Source organism: Lemur catta, chromosome 13, assembly GCF_020740605.2.
Source record: "Lemur catta isolate mLemCat1 chromosome 13, mLemCat1.pri, whole genome shotgun sequence".
NCBI lineage: Eukaryota > Metazoa > Chordata > Mammalia > Primates > Lemuridae > Lemur > Lemur catta.
Genome location: NC_059140.1, coordinates 51,121,158 through 51,141,252, shown reverse-complemented (window position 1 = coordinate 51,141,252; position 20,095 = coordinate 51,121,158). Strand labels below are relative to the sequence as shown.

General features: G+C 35.4%; 1 pseudogene; it reads left to right on the top strand.

The window, feature by feature from the left end:
- Positions 1 to 328: 328 nt before the first annotated feature.
- Positions 329 to 922, top strand: LOC123649239 (annotated as a pseudogene).
- The last annotated feature ends 19,173 nt before the right edge of the window (positions 923 to 20,095 follow it).

Here is a 20,095-nt window from a genome sequence, read left to right as displayed (position 1 = left end):
ACACTGGGGAAAACCAATCCTTATTCAATAAATGGTGCTGGAAAAATTGGATAGCCACCATGTAGAAGACTCAAACGGGATCCACACCTCTCATCTCTCACAAAAATCAACTCATGATGGATAACAGACTTAAACCTAAGACATGAAACTATAAGAATTCTAGAAGAAAATGTTGCGGCATGGAGTCCAGCAGTGCCCACTCCAGAGAAGTGGGTCAGAGATGGCTGTCCCAGCTGGCCCGCCAGTGTCCCTGCCACTCCCGCTGCCGTGCGGCCCAGGGCTGAGGCGGCCCCGTGGCAAGAGCCAGCCCTGCCGGCCCCCCGGGCTCATGGAGAACTTCCGTAAGGTGCGCTCTGAGGCGCCGTGGGGGACAGGGCCGAGGCCGATGGCCCGGGCTCCGGCCCCTTCGCTTACCTGGCTCTGGTGCTGTGCAAATGCGGGTTAAGGAGGGCAGCAAGATCCAGAACCTGTTGGCCTTCCCCACAGCCATTATGGTGCAGCCAGCCAGGCACGCCATCATCCTCAGCAGCTGTGGCCAGGCCACCACCAAAACCGTCATGTGCGCCCAGATACTCTAGTGCCGCCTACCGCCCTGCACCGGGTCACGCGGCTGTGCTACCAGAGCGTGGGAGGTGAGCAGAGCCTCCTGCCTGGGTCCACGCCGGGTCAGACACCTGAAGAGTTGGCTGCCAGTCTAAGTGTGCTTAAGAATGTGCCCGGCCTTGCCATCCTGCTTTCCAAGGACGCATTGGATCCACCACAACCTGGCTACCAGCCCCTAAACCCCCATCCTGGTCCCTCATCCCCGTGGTGAACCGGACCAACGTCCAAGAGGAGCCTAGGGGAACCTGGAGCTGGAGAAGGCCCTGCGAAGTGGTCGCAGCCTGAGCCAGGGACTGTGGACGAGGACTGGACGGCCTGAGAACCCCATACTCCAGTCTTGGGGGTCATCTAGACTGGCAGTCTTACTCCCGGCACCTCTACCTTCAGACGCACCTCCACCTTTTCATGCGTCTGTCCTCTGGCCCTCACAACCTGGACACAGCACCTCAAACAGGTAGCATGAACCCCAAGGTGACAGGAGAAGGGCCCCAGAAGAGGCAGTAGAGGATCCCCGGTGACGCCAGGGTAGCTTAGTGAGATGGTGGCTCCTAAGGCTGTGTTGCCTGAAGACGTGGAAATCCACCTTCACCTTTTCTGGGACATACTGGGACCTTCTTCAGGAAGGGGAGGGTGGGAATCTGGGCTCTTTGAATCTTGTTTGGGACCCTCAAGGGTTAAAGGCACCCACCCTCCCCTCACTCGGCCTGGATCATGAAGGGGACCTGGATCGTGGAAGTCAGAGACAGCGCTTTGAATCACCCACACTATTGAGAGAGGAGGGCAGGGGACGAGAAACTGACTGCTGAGGGTAGGCGAGTCTGAGATGCGGAGGTTCTATTCTGCTCCCAACTCTGGGACAGTTTCCTTTCTAGTTTTCCTTCCTCTGCCTCTGAGGAGCATCCTGAGATTGTGATCACAAAGACATCTCCCTTCCCTATGCTGTCCCAGAGGGAGAGACCCAGACAGAATTCTCCATGCCTCCTCCCGGGAGCCTCACAGCTGGAGTCTTGCTTCCAATAAAACAAACACAAAAATGAAAAAAAAGAAAGAAAGAAAGAAAGAGAGAGAGAGAGAGAGAGAGGAGAGAGAGAAAGAGAGAGAGAGAGAGAAAGAAACTGTTGGAAAAACTCTGTTTACAGACATTGAAAGGGAAAGAATTTATGAAGAAGACCCCAAAGGCAATCACAGCAACAAAAAAAATAAATAAATGGGACCTGATGAAATTAAAAAGCTTTTGCACAGCCAAAGAAACTGTCACCAGAGCAAACAGACAACCTACAGAATGGGAGGAAATTTTTGCATGCTACACATCTGATAAAGGGCTGATAACTAGGATCTATTTAGAACTCAGGAAAATCAGCAAGAAAAAAAACAAACAACCCTATCAAAAAGTGGGCAAAAGACATGAACAGAAACTTTTCAAAAGAAGACAGAACAATGGCCAACAAACATGAAAAAATGCTCTACATCTCTAATCATCAGGGAAATGCAAATCAAAACCACAATGAGATATCACTTAACTCCAGGAAGAATGGCTTTTATCAAAATGTCCCAAAACAATAAATGTTGGCATGGATGCAGAGAGATAGGAACACTCATACACTGCTGGTGGGACTGCAAACTAGTGCAACTTCTGTGAAAAGCAAAATGGAGATACTTTCAAGAGATACAAGTAGATCTACCATTTGATCCAGCAATCCCATTACTGGGCATCTACCCAAAAGAACAAAAGACATTCTATAAAAAAGATATGTACACTCGAATGTTTATAGCAGCACAATTCACATTTGCAAAGATGTGGAAACAACTCAAGTGCCCATCATATATGGGTGGATTAATAAAATGTGGTATATGTATATCATGGAGTTCTACTCAGCCACAAAAGACAATGGTGATCTAGCACCTCTTGTATTATCCTGGATAGAGCTGGAACCCATTCTACTAAGTGAAGTATCCCAAGAATGGAAAAATAAGCACTACATGTACTCACCAGAAAATTGATATTTGTCTATATCTGTTTGTGGTTTTAATTTTTGTCACATGGACGTGTCTCTCAAATGTGAATACCATTGGATATAAATTTTGATGTGCAAAGATTTAGAATTCTAGTCTGGGGTTTTAAAGACACCATAATCTGAGCTAACAAAGTGGCTGCAGAAAAGAAGCAGCAGATGTAGAAGAAAGAGAGTTTAATGACGGATTAGGTGTGAGGAGAAAATTATAAGGGAAACTCAGGGTTGACTTAAAGGTTTTGAGCCTGAGTGATAGGGCTTCCATAGATGGAAGGAGATAACACAATAGAAAGAATTGGAGAAAAATTATGAATTTATTTTAGGTATACTAAATTTGATATAACTTTGAAAAATCTAAATTAAATGCTTTTCCAGTAGTTAGGATATCAGGAATATGTTTATATATGGAGATGACAATATAGAACCCACAGATGTGAGACTTTCTAGTCAATAGGTCCAGAAGGAAATTTAAAAAAAATTAAGACAGAATAACAGCCAATGCCTTCAATTAAAAATAAAAAAGGGATGTAAACATAAACATATTAGACAGATGTGTAAAAGGAGAACAAGAAATTATAATCCTAGTCACTGAAAGTGGAAAAGATTTAAAAGGAGAGGGGAAGGTCAAAAGTGTCAAATGATGTTTAGATTCATAAAGGTGTTAGCTAAGATCATTGGGTTTGTTGATCTGTTATTCATTGCTGACTTTTAGGAACACAGTCAACACAATTTTTGAGAATTATAAATTTTCAAGGTTAAAGAATTGATTAGTTATTGATTATGTTGGGATTAGCTGAGAATATAGGTATAACTAATATTTTAAAATTTAAGTAATGCATATTGAGAATCTCCTTACTGATATAAGTAAGGTTAAATATCAAATGTCCCAAAAGAGAAAGTGGATAATCTCTCTCTGTGTCTCTCTGTCACATGCTTTCTCTATGCACACACATACACACACACATACATATACACACATACATATATATATGTATATATATGTATACAGTCATGCATTACATGATAATGTTTTAGTCAACAATGGACCGCATATATGACCATGGTCCCATAAGATTTTAATACCGTATTTTTACTGTCCCTGTTCTATATTTCGACGTGTTTAGATACACAAATACCATTGTGTTACAATTACCTATAGTATTCAGTACAGTAACACGTTGTACAGGTTTGTAGCCTAGGATCAATAGGCTACACTATATAGCCTATGTATATAGCAGGTTATACCATCTAGATTTAAGTACAACTTGTCATGTTTGCCCAATGACAAAATTGCCTAATGATGCATTTCTCAGAACATATCCATGTCATTAAGTGACTCATGACTTTGTGTGTGTGTATGAAGCCATTTTTCAAAGAACAAATTTATATTGAAGTACCCACTCATGTAAACTGCTTTTGTTATTATTTAATAATATATTAACAATGGCTGGATACTTTCCGGCCAGCCCTCGAATATCTTGGATATATATAGGCAGTCCTCAGGTTACGGACGACTTGATGTTTGGCATTCCATAATTATAAATGGGCTCCCAAGGCTCCCCATAAAGATAATTTATAATTAAATAATTAAATTAATAATTTTGGAACTAGTTTCTTCTGCTAGTGTAAACAAACTTGCCAGGGGTGGGGAATCTGCAGCCTTCTGACCTCAAGATTATTTTTTAAGCACCAAAGGAGGCAAGAAAAGCTTCATCTTTCTCTGCTGCATTCCTTTTAATAAAAGGATTTGTTCTGTAAAATTTGGATTCAGTCAAAAGGCCACACTTAAGGACCTAGAAAGCCACGTGTGGCCTTAAGGCCACACAGGTTTCCCACCCCTAGCAGTGCAACATCTTCACACTAGTGGCTAGTCTCGTTGCTTATACAGTCGCTTGTGCACAGTATCACTTTGGTCTTAACTTTTTCATTTGATTTTGGGAGTCTGTGTTTACCCTTCATGCCTTCAAAGTGAAAGTCCACTGAAAATCCAGGTGAGCCTGCAGCGAAGAGAAAGGTGATTATAATGAAAACAAAAGCAGAAATAATTAAGTGTTTGGAGAAAGACCAGATGCCATCATTATTGGCAAAGAATTAGGCTTCAGTCGCTTGACTATTGGAACAATTATAAAGGATAAAGTGAGAATAATGGAACATATGAAAGGCAGTACTCCAATGAAAGCAGCAAGTATTAAAAAGTGTGGAGTGGATTAATTATTAAAATGGAAAAGTTATTATTGATTTGGTTACAAGATCAAAATAAGCATAACATTCCTATTAGCCTAGTGTTTATACATTAGGTTAGTGTTAACCTTCAATATTCATTTTTGAAATTTCTCCTATCTCTAATCTAAACTTTTTGTATGAGTTTGTTTTTGTTTTCTGTTTGAACTAAAAGAAAGCACAATAGTTTCTGTAACTTATTATTACAGTAGGGGTGTTAATATTATTCTTATTATTATAGTATTACACCATATTATTATTACCACATATGAGCCATTACTATTGTTGTTATTATTATTATTACTGTATATGTGCTGTTCATCAGGGATCCAAGTTACACACAAATCCAACCTAAAGATATTCCCAGGAATGTATCTCGTCTGTAACCCGGGGACTGCCTATATACACACACATATAGTAGTGTTTAACTGTGATGATATGTGATAATACAGACCATGGGCATGGACAGCAAACTTTACCTTTAAAGGGAAAAATAATAAAATTGTAAGCTTTGCAGGTATCTGGGGTTTTTGTTTTGTTGGTTTGGTTTCATTGGTTTTCAAATTCTTTTAAAATGTGAAAGCCATTCTAGTTCACAGGCTATAGTTTGACAACCCTTGGTTTAAACTATTAACTTGGAAAATGGCCAAGTAAAAACATGATAATATTAATATGTTATACATACTGTAACACTTTTTAAAATTTGCATGTGTGTTTGGGTTTGTCTGTAGGTATGTATGTGCATATTCATTTGTTGCTTGGAAGATTAAAACTCTGTGTTATGATAGCAGTGAGTTTTACATCAATATTTATACTTTTCTTCTATTGTCCCCAAATTTTATTTCATGGAAAAAATGTGTTCAATGAATGCTGAACAAGTTGAGATTTTCAGGACTGTATATACACTGTACAGCACAATCTCTAGCCCTTATTGGTTAGATTCCTAGGATTAGCTGTATTTTAAATATTCCTTCTTGGATAGGTACAAGACAAACTGGCATATTAGAGGTTCTGAGAATTTCTCAGAACACCATTTATTTTTCTGTTTAAGTATTAAATGAATAAAAAAGAACCCTTCTTACAATGGAAAACATTTATCAGATGAGGTTTTCCTAACACCAGTTTGGAAAGAATTTATGATAGTCTTGTTTTATAAGTGTTATTTCTATGAATAGAAGAAAAATCATTGAAGCCCTTTTATTTTTAAGTTAATTAAAGTTAAAAAAATCCCTTAACTTCAATTAATAAGCTATGGTTCATAAACAATATAGTCCTTGAGAAGTCATATAAATAACTGGAACACAGTCAAAATTTCTTGCATGCTATTATTATTTAAATCACAGATGTCATGTGTGTAAACCTTATGCATGCAAACAAATGAACAAACAATATCACCACCACAAATAAAGTTTTAATAAGTATCTTGATAATTACATACTGGCAGAAAAACTTTTGAAATTAATAAAATAAAAATCTATGCATAAATGAGCCATTCATATCATAATCTTGGACATACTGGAGTGACAAGATGATTTTATTTATTTATTTTAAATGAACACAAGTTCAAATAATTCTAACTATTTTTAAAATAGCTGTTCAAAATGTGTATTTATGAATCCTATAGGGATAAAATTTATGGGTTTCACTTTCTGTTTTCGTAAAATCAATATGAGAGATAATACAATTACACATATGTAATTTACTTCCTTAGTGTCAAAATCTATGCACCATTTAAGCCCCATTTGTAATTAATCATAGAATTTATCTTGTAAATATTTTTAAATGATTATTACTAGAAAATTCTATTATGGATGACTGTATGTTTTTTATACTTTATGTAAAAGGTCAATCTTTGATGATTTATTAACATAATAAATTTAAAAGTAATATATGATGGATATACTTATAAACATATTTTCTCTTAAATTACTAAAATGAAGATATTGGATTATGACGAAAACAATAAAAACAGTGTGATTTTAACACAAGAGTTCTTCCAAGATGAGTTAAAGTATGTCAATCTTCTTTCTTTTGGCTGAACATAATACAATGTGTATCCATTTATTTCCTATTTTCTCTCCTTTTGCAATATATTAAAATCCCCAGGAGCCTCTTTAATGAGTAATGTACAGCAATGCGTAGGTATGAAAGAGTAGATTAACATAGAAATTTTTAGGGATTTTTCATGGCTTAATTCTTCAGTCCTAGGTGGGATATGTATCCCTTGGTGTGAAGATTAATATACTTTGGTCTATAAATGACAGCATGATCGTTCTTAAGTGATTAAAATGAAAATAACAGAAACTGCTACACTCCCTACATTTTAAGCTATTTTTCAAAGAACAAGTGAAATAGGAGATATTCTTAATATCAATCTTTGAAGAAAAATATAATTATGGTGTTAGTACTGCTCTATAGACTATATTCAGGAGATCTGAATCATTAAATATGTGGATTTTTTGTGCTCGAAGTGTGCGTTGATGTCTGAAACAATGAATCAGTAATGGCTACAGCTTTAGTCAGAAGACATCTCTAGTCTCACATATAGATAATCAATAGAATAATTAAAAAGGTGGGCACAAAAAAATCTGTCATTACGATCTAGGGAAATTATTAATTCAGAATTCTAGTATACAGTAACTTCCTAGGTTACGCTCACAATGTAGTGGTGTGAATTTGGATATTAAGTTAATTTCTGTTTTTGAAATATTAAAACAGTATCACCTAATAGCTAAAATCTAGAATTCTAGAATTAGACATCCTTGAATTTGCAGTCTGGCTCCAGTATTTACTATCTGACTTTGTGCGAATTACTCAATATATCTAACTATAAATTTTCTGACCTATAGAATGCTATATAATGGAGTAAACCTATTATCTACCTGATAGGGTACTTTCCTGGATCAAATGAGATACCATGCCAACCAAGAAAAAAAAAACAAACAACAAAAAAAAACAAAGCATAGTCACTGGGACATATAAAACACTCAAAATTGATTTTATTATCATTTACAACCTGAAAATTAAAGATAACAATAGATCTACTTACATCCCAGGATTCTTGTCAATATTAACACAAGACTAGAGAATGAAAAATCACCTTTAGAAAATTAGAATAGTAATCACTTAGCCTTGGAACACTGACCTTTTGTTTCCTACTCATTTATTTTCTTTAATTGCCAACGTACTTTTAAAACTAGGATTATCTCCTCCATGCTAATTCTCTTTTCTGTGTTCTGTTTTCCTGCTTTGCCCCAGATGTCATTTGCATTCTTCCTAGCTAGTTAAGGCCTGACATTTCTGCAAAACAAAATTCCAGTATTCAGTCCTCTACTAAAATTTCAAACATAAATTTATCTCTTCAGATATTTGGTTCTCTTCTTCCCTCTCTGTTTTACAAACAATTATATGATACTTAGCCATCTATGTGGACATTATTGCTCTATGATTTTTTTCCTTTGGCATCTAATGAGGCCAACTTGATTGGAAAATCATACTCTCACCTCCATAGCTAGCATGTTTTCCTGGGTATCCTCTCTTTCACATTTTCACAAGATCTATACAGTGTCACAGTTTTTATAGATTGGATAAAGGGACTATGTTTATGTATAGTTGGCCCTTTTGTATCTATGGGTTCTGTATCCACAGATACCAACCATAAACTGAAAATATTAATAAAAATAGTAACAATATAACAAAAATTAAAAAACAGTACAGTACAACAACAATTTGGATAGCACTTATATTTTATTAGTAAAATTCATAAGTAATCTGGAGGGGATTTGAAGTATATGGAAGGATGTGCATAGGTTATATGCAAATACATCATTTTAAATAAGAGGCTTGAGCATCTCTGGAATTTGGTATCTGTGGGGGTCCTGGAACCAATCCTCCGAGGACAGCCAGGGATGACTTTACTTCCTATGATTTTCCTAACAGTCTTTGTGCTTCTTTCAAAAGGTATTTGCAAACATTGGGCCTTCCTTGTTCACACAAATTCATAATCATACAGTCTCACCTTGGGAAAAAAATAAAAAACAGAAGTAGTGTTTATGTGGCACTGAATAGTGTCTCTGCTTCTTGCATAACAGTAAAATAGAAACCACATCCTAAGATATCAAAAATAAAAACTAGTGTGATAACCTTATATAAATAAGCATGAAATATATAATTAACATATATTTTATATATATAATTAACTTTAGCCCAAAGCTGCCCCTTATGTTGTAAGTTCAGCCTAAAGGTTTCTCTGTACATAGTGAACTGTAACCCAACTGGATTTGAAAACAGGCTGTAACCTATGCTTGTGCCAATCACTGAGTTTTGTCCAATCAAAGGCATCCAACTGTCCAAACCATGATCAAATAAGGAAAATGCTGAGCTGTAATGAATCCAGCTATGTCTGTACTTCACTTCCATTTTCTGAATGTCACTTTCCTTTTTCTGTCCATAAATCTTCTTCAACCATGTGGCAATGCTGAAGTCTCTCTGAACCTATTCTGCTTTGGGGGCTGCTTAATTCACAAATCATTCTTTGCTCAGTTAAATTCCAGTTAAATTTAATTTATTTAAAGTTTTTCTTTGAACATATATACACACACATATACACACATATATTAATACATATATATATATAAACTTTTTAATGATTATTTTAATTTTTTATTGTTATTTTTCCTTTGCTTTGGCAAAAAAAAAGTTCCCTTTGCTCTACAAGCTTAGGCATGGTGCAAGAAGTAGTCCAGATCTTGTTCTGAGAAGAGAGTATTGATAATGAGGGAATCTCAAAGAACAATACTTGGTAACAGTGTGGCATTGGTAAACCTCTGAAAACATAAACCGTTTAGTGTGCAGCCCCAGGAAATAATTGCTGGATGTCAGGTGTATGTTAAGGCCTCCAACTATTATCTGGGTGTGGGGAAAGGGTTTCAGTATTAAAAAAATCTATTATACTAGGATACGTCTATAGAGATCAAGGCAAGATCTCAATTTTATGGACCTGACTAACATGGGTGAGAAATAAGGAGAGGTAATGAGTGCTACAACTCAGTATAGCCATAGGTAGTCAAATCCATCTGTTACTTACTAGCTTCTATTGGGATTCAGTTGGCAAAAAAAATGTAATCCTTAGGCAGAAGAGAATTCTAGTAGTTGTGTCTAGTTTTGGTTAGTAAGTTATTTAGAAGTGTTATTCTGAGTAGGACACACAACTGACTACTACCTCAAATATGCAAAGCAAATAAAAGGACAACAACAAAAATACAGATGTATATGGGTTTCTTTTTTAATGTTTTCTAGTAAACAGTGCCATCCAACAATATATTTTGGAATTAAAAGAATTGTGTCCAAATTCTGGTTTTGACTTAATGCCATCTGTTCAACCTTGTGAAATTTATTTATTCTCTAAGTGTTGTTTCCTCATACATGCTCAAAAATTAATAACACTGTCTTACATATTTTTTGAACAGTAAATATAATAATGGATAGAATGTGCCTAGAATAATAGTTGGTACATAATATACACTTTTGTTAAGGATACCAAAGACCACTCTGCTCATTTAGTAATTACTATAAGGACTCAGCATACAGTTATAATCATATTTATAGCTAAAATTTATTTGGAGAAAATCAGATGCAAGCTTCCAAGAGTTCTCTCCCAGCAGAGTCACATAGGACATGTTTAATTCCTCCAGCAACAAGTTGTGACAACTTTTGAGAAGAGTTGTCTACCAGGGAAGTTTATTAGAGATTCAATACTAAGAATTTAATGAGGGGCTAATTGCATAAGTACCTTTTGCCTACCAAATTTAGAAACCCCAGAGAAAAAGCCAATGCTCAGCATAAATCACTTTGTTTGCACAAACAATTCAGGCATAATAAGCCTCTCTTACCCAGGTCCCAGAGATGTCAGCCAACGGCAAACCATGCAACCAGACCATTCTAGCGCTAGTACTCTCAGGCCTACTATGTTAATAGTTTTCGGTACAGTAATAAATACTATCATTACTGTCAAGAACACTATTGTATTCTAAGTAATAAAAGTAATATATAAAAATTGTATATTAACTGAAAATCTATCCTCCATTGAACATCAAGAATTATTGAGGAATCTTGTCAATAAATTATTTTTGCATATTTATTATATTCACTCTTGCTAAAAGATAAGTTATATTGTGCTATTGATAATCAACTATGAAATGCACAAAGTTCTTTAACCATTAGATTAAAGACTACTGTATGCTATGTGTTCTGTGATGCCAATAATAATAGCAAAACTGGAAGAATATAAATTACCTCATAATATTTTTACAAATACAAAAACATACCAAGCCATCTTCAGGTATTAACATTTTTATTTCTACGCTATTTGACATACTGTAACATATTACACTATGCTCATTATCTAAACCTGGGTCAAAATCCCCAGGGCGCAGTGTGGTACCAGTCTGTGGCCTGTTAGGAACAAGGCCACGCATCATCACCTGAGCTCTACCTCACCACCCCCATACCCCACCCCTTTCATCCTTGGAAAAATTGTCTTCCATGAAACTTAGGAACCTGGCTGCACAGAGCTGAGCAGTGGGCAAGTGAGTGATGTTTCATCTGTATTTACAGCCATTCCCCATCACTCACATCACCACCTGAGCTCCATCCCCACCCAGTCCATGGAAAAATTGGCTTCTGTGAAACCAGTCTCTGGTGCCAAAAAGTTGGGGACCACTGATCTAAGCAGAGGTGAGATATTGAGTGGTTTAGCGAATATTTGCTTTTCCCTTAAGGATAAATAGTATATCAAGAGTTAATTGTTTTTCTTGAAAAATTATCATGACAATATACAATAATATTTACATTTGAGATGCACTCATTCCATGATAGTTTTCATCTTTTAAGAAAATACTGGCTAAATTCTTCCATGTGGTTTTGTTGTAGAACTTCAAATTCAGGCTCATGTATCCAATGCACAGCTAAAGCCAAACACTGTGATACTGGTCCTTGGAGATAGACAAACGTTTATTCAGTTTAACCAAAGTGAGAAGATAGAAGAACAAAATCTTTTTCAGATCTGCCTGTCCAAAGAAATGAAGGAGGGAGTTTTTGTGAGTCTCAGGAATAAGAGGAGGGTAAGGAAGGGAGAATTCTGTGTTGTTTTCATTTTCAGATAACTCCTTGAGTAACCAGACTTCTCAGCGTAAGCAGCTAACCACAACTTTTTCAGGGGCATTTGTGTCTTCTGCAAAACAAACTCATAGATCCTGGAGTTATCTTCTGCTTGACAAAAAACAGTGCATCGGCAGTTAATAATTGCTGCAAGAACAAGGGGTGCGTGGGCAGGAAGCAAGCAGTTCACATGTGCAAACAATTAAGGATCTAGTTCAATTTTACATTATTTCAGTCATTAAAAAATGTCAGGATACTAAAATCTCAAGAGGCCTTGCTACAGTTTGGTAGTATTGCAGTTGTACAGTCATGTTGACACTAATAATAACTATATCATTTACTTTTTGGCAAGTGAGTATGTTAATTGATCAGATATATGCTCTCAAATGCATAAAGAACTAACAAACTTGGTGGTTGTGCAAAGCTCCTGGACTTGTATGACAGAAGAAAATTAATCAGTTCTACATCAATTTAGCCATTATTTACCTACTTTGATTTTTGGTGCTTTCTCAAATAATATCTTGGAGGTATAACGTCATTCAATGTTTTAAAATTAAACATGGTGGCAAATTATTTTTGGAAATTATAATTAAGAAGAGCCTCACAGTGATATGCTTCTTTTTGTAATCAAGCATTATAATCTTGAGCTCTTAAGTATATTTAGCATTAATGTACATGTTTGGCTTATTGAAGAATACTGGGTATTTATTAGCACTGCCTATTTTACTAAGCTCACTTTTCTTCAATTTTATTTACGTAGCATTGTTAGTTAAAAAGATTCTATTCAAACTCACATGAAATTTCTGAAAAATTTATATTTAAAATCTTCAAAGATAGTTCTGTGAGATGCATCAATATGTCACAACAGACTCTCTTGCTTTGAAAAATTTAAGAGTTTTCCAAGGCATTTTGAAACATCTTCTGGCTTTGTTGCACTTTGGTGTGATATTATTCCCTGTTATTGTTTTATCAGAAAATATTTCATTTCAGTTATTCCCTGAGTGATAAATATTTACTCTGTCAGTATCACATTTGTGCCTCACTACTCTATTTCCATGTCTATTACTTTTCACAATAAAATTTTGTTTCATGAATAATCATGGTGTAACCTTTTAAATGGCACCTCACTCAACACATGTCGTAACACAAATGCAGGAAACTCAATTGCCATGACAACCATATGAATAGGTATGACTAATTTCACACAAACAGAGGCAATGAGAACTATTAATACATTCTTACTGCCATCTAGTCAACAGCTATTGTGCAATACCATTAATTATGACACATTCCAATTTCAGACATGTTGAGTTTTGAACACATACACATATTAAAATAATCCAAGGGTATAGCCTAGGGAGACAGCTGAGCTTCATGAGGAAGGAAAAACAGAATGAGTGTTTAGGTATGTGCAGTTTCTTATTTCCATGTATTTCTCTCCATCACCTACATTCTTCTCTTTCACCAGATCAAATTTTATGCATCTATGGGCTCATGCTCACTGTATAATTTCTAGGTTTTCATGTCTCATATTAGTTGAACCACCCAAATGCACTATAGGTAATTCTATCTTTAAATACCAAATTCCCAAGGGCAAACTGACTGGCTAATTTGCATCAGCTTTTTTCTCCTATTCCAATTAACTCTGTGAAGGGATTAGGTCATAGTCAGGCACACTCATTTTGATGCCTATTTTTTTTTTTCGTTTTTGAATCACCAGTTAGATATGATATTCTGGAAAACAAGTCTATACCGTTTTCACTCTGTTTATCATACCCTTTGCATAGTGCATAGTAAAACTAGTATTTACTAAATTGTTGAATTAACAAATTAATTAATTAAAGGAGTGGTGATGTAAAATTATTCCAGGAAATGCTTATTACTTTCTAAATGTGATTTACTACTTACAAGCAGTAAGTTTTTCTGAATTGTATTGCTATCAGCAATCAACTGGAAATACAGCATACAGAGTATAGTTACTAGGGATTACTAATCAAGCATTAAGAAACTACTTTACAGTTATGTATTTGATTGCCCAAAGCCAGGTAAATGTCTACTGACAATCATTCATTTCTCCATAAATGTAATGAGAATTAAGGGATCCTCCTATTGAAAAATATATATGATGAAGGTGTAATTTATATATATATATTCATATATATATATGAAATAGGGCAAAATTCTAAATGTTGAGGGAAGAGATATAATTAGTGTGCTTCTCCCAATTCTACAATCTGGAAAGTAACCTAACCAGCTCCATCTCTTACCTTCCATACAAATTAGAAAAGGGAAGCGCCTGTGCCAAATGGAGTAATTAGGGACATAGTGGTAGTGTCCTTGTTGGGTTGGCAGTGTGTTCTCAGTTCTTGGTGTGCGCTTGGCCAAAGAACGATCAGACACACCAATAGCAAGGCCAGCATGATTCGAAGTTTATTGAGGAAGAACAAGACAGGTTTATAGAGCATCTACCTAACATCCTCTCTCCTCCACTCTAGAAAACATCTGTGTCTTAGTCCATTTTCATTGCTGTAAAGGAATACCTGAGGCTGGGCAATTTATTAAGAAAAGAGATTTATTTGGCTCACAGTTCTGCAGACTGTACAAGAAGCAAGGCACCAGAATCTGCATTTGATGAAGGAGTGGGGTTATGCTTTAAAGAAACATAAAACATTTTGCCATTGTTTGGAGCCATTTCTTCTCTTACAATCTGACACGTGCCCAGTACCATTTGTTGGAAAAATGGGATTTGGGGGAAGCAGCACCTCTGGCCTCTTGCTTATACTATTCCAACAAGTGAATGAGGTCTTGCCTATTACTTTCATTTTTGCTTGTTGTCTTAATCAATCACTCTGACACCTGGCTGCTCATCTCGCTCCAGTTCAGGTCTTGAAAGTGGGAATGTGTAGGAGGATTTCTATACTATGTTTCCTTTTTTGACTATGGCAATCCAATAAAAGGATCAATGTTTTAGGGCTTAGATAACAAGAACATGCACTTTTATTGTTTTTGCTAGGTTAGAAAGAGAAATAAAGACTAGACAACAAATCAGTTTCTTACAAAAAGGAAGAGAGGAAGGAAGGAAGGAAGGAATGAAGGGAGGGAGGAAGGAATGAAGGGAGGGAGGGAGGAAGGAAGGATGAGAGGAAAGAAGAAGAAATGTAAGTAGATTATAGACCTTATAATGAATACCATTTTTTAATAAAATCAAGTTGTACCATAGTTGAGACAGTAACTGAAAGGGCACTATATATCATGATCAGAATAGATGAATAGGGGGTCCCACTATAATCATCAGTATAATACCTTATTTTAAATATATAGTGTTCTGAAAAGGAAGCAAACATTTATAAGAATTATAAATATTGCAGTTATATCTTAACCAACCAACAAATTGTGCTCATGATTTTAAACTATAATTGTCTACCAAAATGAGGAAATTAAGCTACCATTACTGCACTGTTTTGTCATCCATGCAGCACAGAACATTATGCCTAAATCATGTTCACAGAATACTTGATAGAGACCTGCATAAGTAGATAAGTCCATGGTGCTTCTGTGGTCTGGAGAAGGGAAAATATAAACAAAAGTTTTCAGAAATGAATTCATTTCAAAACTCAAATGTCTGATAAAATATTCTGCAATCTGCAATTATGACTTATTTTTACTTTCTATCTCACATTGAGATTTTTAATATTCTACCTCAACTGTTATATTCTAGATCATTTCTTAGTATAGTACAAAGTCCAATCTTTATCCCTGATTATTAACTTTTTGTTTCACAAGTAATACTATTCCTTAAGTGTGTCTTCTCCACCTCAGAATCCGTAGTGCCCATAGACAACAGATAGAGTAGGAAAGGAAAATAAGTTTATTTTGTCACTTTATCTATTTGTTGTGTCCTGAAGAATTTGAAGATGATTCATCATATAGCTACATAATAGGAAAGTAGATGATTTAGGAAAGAATAAGTAGATAGACTCCACTAATTAGACTCTTCTGAACAATCAAACATCAAAGAAAATCATTAATGAGCAAAAGAGAAGAAGAAAGAAGGTACATAGGCCTGACAGCTTCTGCAATAGAGAATTCTGTCTGAAGTCCTTTCCATAGCAACCACATGGAGGTGGCTGATGATATGAGACTTACTTGCAAGCTTCTGACAAAGTAGTAGTACAAAATTCTAAAATAGTTAATTTTGACTGGGGGTCATTGAGAGTGACTTGAGTTCAGGATGAGGATGATAGATGTCAGAGCTACCCTTCATTCTGAAAATTATCTTATAGCATATTTCTATATGTATCTACTTTTAGATATATTTTATTTAATATCCAGTCATATCCAAGAAATTTTCAGCATACATTCAGAGATCTGTTAATTGCTATTTCTAGCATATGTTCCAAATTCTTTACCACTAGAAAAAATGCAATGTTGCTGCAGATTAGGTTTACAACCTAGATAAATATTAGAATTGAAGTCTTTAAATTAGATCACCTTTCCAGTTTATTTTCCACCCTGAATCTCATTTTAGCTAGTTTCAATGTTTACTCTATAAGCAGACTTTAGCATATAAATCTAGACTAAAATTTATGTTGTTACAAATGAGCATGAATCGATTTAATTCAATATCTAGGAAGATTCAAAGTATGCATCTTTCTTTAGCTGCCTTATACAGTACAGATATTGATTTTCACAGCCTAATTGTCATAAATAATTGATTTTAATCCATAGTTGTACTCTAATTTTATTTCTATTTTAATGTTTTGTGTTTCGAATGAGCCATACTTCATTTTTTGGTATAAAAAATCTTGATTTTTTTTGGTATAAAACATTGTACCTTATTTAAATGTCCCATTCTCTGAATTGTCTTTCTCCCTCCTTATAATAAAAATGTGTTCTGATCTACTTTGTTCTGAGGCTCAGTACTGTGCTCTCAGTCACTCCTGAAAGTCTCAATGACTGCCGTCATCTCTGATTTTAAAATATGGAAGAATATTTCTCCACTCGAATAGTTACAGTATATTTTCCTACAAATGTCTTGACTTTAAGAGTGCATTACTCTGACGATGTATTTTTATGATAATGTAATATCCTTCCTTAAGAAAGATTCTGTTCTTTATATAGTGCTGGTTGTCACACTCATTAAAATTGAAAAACACCTGAACTTTTTTCAAAATATAGAAAATATACTTTACTTCACTTAGTAGGATGGGTTGCAGCTCTAGCCAGGAAAATACAAGAGGTGCTATATCACCATTGTTTCTTATAACTGAGTAGTACTCCATGGTATACATATACCACATTTTATTAATCCACTCATGTATTCATGTATCCCAAGAATGGAAAAATAAGCACCACATGTATTCACCATCAAATTGGTTTCACTGATCATCACCTAAGAGCACATTTAGGAATAACAGTAATTGGGTGTCTGGCAGATGTTGGGGGAGGAGGGGATGGGTGTATACATACATAATGAGTGTGATGCACACCGTCCAGGGGATGGACATGCTTGAAGTTCTGATTGGGGCGGAGGCATGGGCAATATACGTAACCTAAACTTTTGTGCCCCCATAATATGCTAAAATAAAAAAATAAATAAAGAAAAGAAAATATAATTTACTGATAAGTGTAACCATATCATTTTAATATAAATTTAAATACCTTTCATATAGAATAAATATAAGGAACTTTTTTCATACACTCATATTTTCCTGCATCCTTTTGAGAAACAAAAATTCACCCAGTCCTAGTTAGCCTGTTAGATACAGAAGATACAAAGGTAAACAAAACATAGTCCTTGTCCTTGAGATGCTCAAAGTCTAGTTAGGTGAAACAGGCATAAAACAGAAAAGGAAGTTATAATACAATGTAGTTAGTGCTGCAAAAAAATATGAATTATGGTTACAATTATAAAATATCATATATTGGTGTTATAAAATTGCTTGTACATATTTCTTGAATAGCAATGTACTAAAAGAAGAAATTTCCTACACAGAACATGGGACTGGTAAAAAAAAAAAAGAAAAGAAAAAGAAATTCCTAGAAGAAATAAACAAAACATTCTTGAATTCTAGAGCAGAACATTATTTTCTGAAATATTTTTAATTAAGTAAACTTCATCCATGACTGATGATAATGATAACTAAAAAAATATATATTAGGGCTTACTGTATGTCAAGCAATATGCTAAAGCCTTTATGTGTGTTTTTCTATTTTATAACAATCATATAAGTCACATTTAATTTAATATTTATATAAATATATTAATATTTCATTGATATTTATGATTTCATATAAACATGATTTAATTTATATGATTTGATTAAATTTAGTATTAAATTTAATGTTTAAGATTAACTCATCCAAAATTATGTGTAAAGGAAATAAATTTAAGGTATTCATTCTCAGAGGAAAACAATCCCAATATTATACGGACAACAATTGTGAAGACTGTGAGATTTTATCCTATTTGCAAGCTGACTTCCAAGTTAGTTTACCATAGTTTCATGGAAAATGGAGATGCCTCTGGAGCTGAGTCTGCTAAGTACCTTTTTTTTAAAGAAATAAATTTATCAATTTAACTTTTACTTTATTAGTACAGGAATGCATAGCCAATGTAAAACTTTCCACAACTGTTCAATTTATATTTGATAAGTGATGTCTTTTGGGCTCCTTCTGTCTTGTTAGTCATTTTATTCCAAATTGATCCACATTCAGATGGGAATATCAGGCTGCAGAAGTGTAAGTGCTCCATGAGCAGGTATTCAGTTTTGAAAAGAGCACAGTAGCAAGCTAACAGCTGTTCTTCCAGAGGTGTGTACAGTAGCTGGTAGTCACATCATGGAATATGTAAGGTGAAAATCCTAAGGGGAGCCTCTAGCTTGAGGCTGCCTCTTTGCCAGAGGCTCCAATCAAAATCTCCAATCACAGCCACTTATTATCTCCAATATCCAGTGTCTAATAAGGTTCTGGGACTCCTTTTTTTGGTAGTAGGGGGCTGAAGAGACAGCAATTATTCTTTGAGGAGGCACTGAGCATTTTGAATCTACTGCATAATCCCAAGAGAGTTCACTTATCAAGCAGGCTCAAGAATTTTATCAGGATTTATTATTCACCCCTACTGGAGGAGGTGTGATGATAGTGCCCTCAAGACATTAAGAGTGAGGCTTCTGACATGCTAACCATCAGTACCTCACCTATGTTGTGAAAGCTTTTATTATCAGAGGGCAGAGACCTTCCACTAGATTCTGATTCTCTCATTATTGGCAAATATCGGAAGAACATATCCCCCTAGTACTTCTCTATCTGCAGTTCTTCCCAGATCACGAACATGTCCTCTGGCACTTATAGGATGGGATGTACAACCACGCAACACATCAATCCCTACTATATATTCAGATGTAGACACAACAGCAATGCACTGAATTAACCTAGTTGTCCCTACTTAAAAGGTCACGTTAGTTGTTCTTTAACATATTTTATCTAATAGTTCTTTTTTCCCCCCTAAAGACAAAAGCCTTTATTACTCACAGCACAGCAAGCATCATGAAGATGTTTTCATTCTCCAGGCCGAGAACAGTGATTCAGAGGTGGGCTCAAGTGGACGGTCTGTAAATAGTGGGTTTGTGTCACAGCTGAGAAACCACATATTAGAAAACCCAATCTTTGAAAGAGGGTTGCTAGTAAACCTGCTCTACCTTTGCCTGGGAGGAAGAATTTATCTTTATTATTCTGGTCAGGAAGCAAATTTTCCCTGTGCCCTAGAGGGAGACACCATATCTTCCAAGATTGTTTGCTGTACAAACATCCATGAAAAGATCATATGGATTTAAAGCTGAAGACATGCAGAAACATTAGAAACCCAAGAGATCTATCTATAATAGAAGGCTATATAGTAAATCATAATTTTCCTTGGATTATAACTTCACTAATGCAAGGACCAAGTGTCTTATGCTTATTGTTTTATTCCTCCAGAAATTTGCAAATTCTCTGGAACATAATGAGGACTTTTTATTTGTCAAATAAATGGATGAAATGAAATATACTAATATCATATCTGTATTTATAGTAGAAAATACCATATACTGTAGAACTGTAGTGGC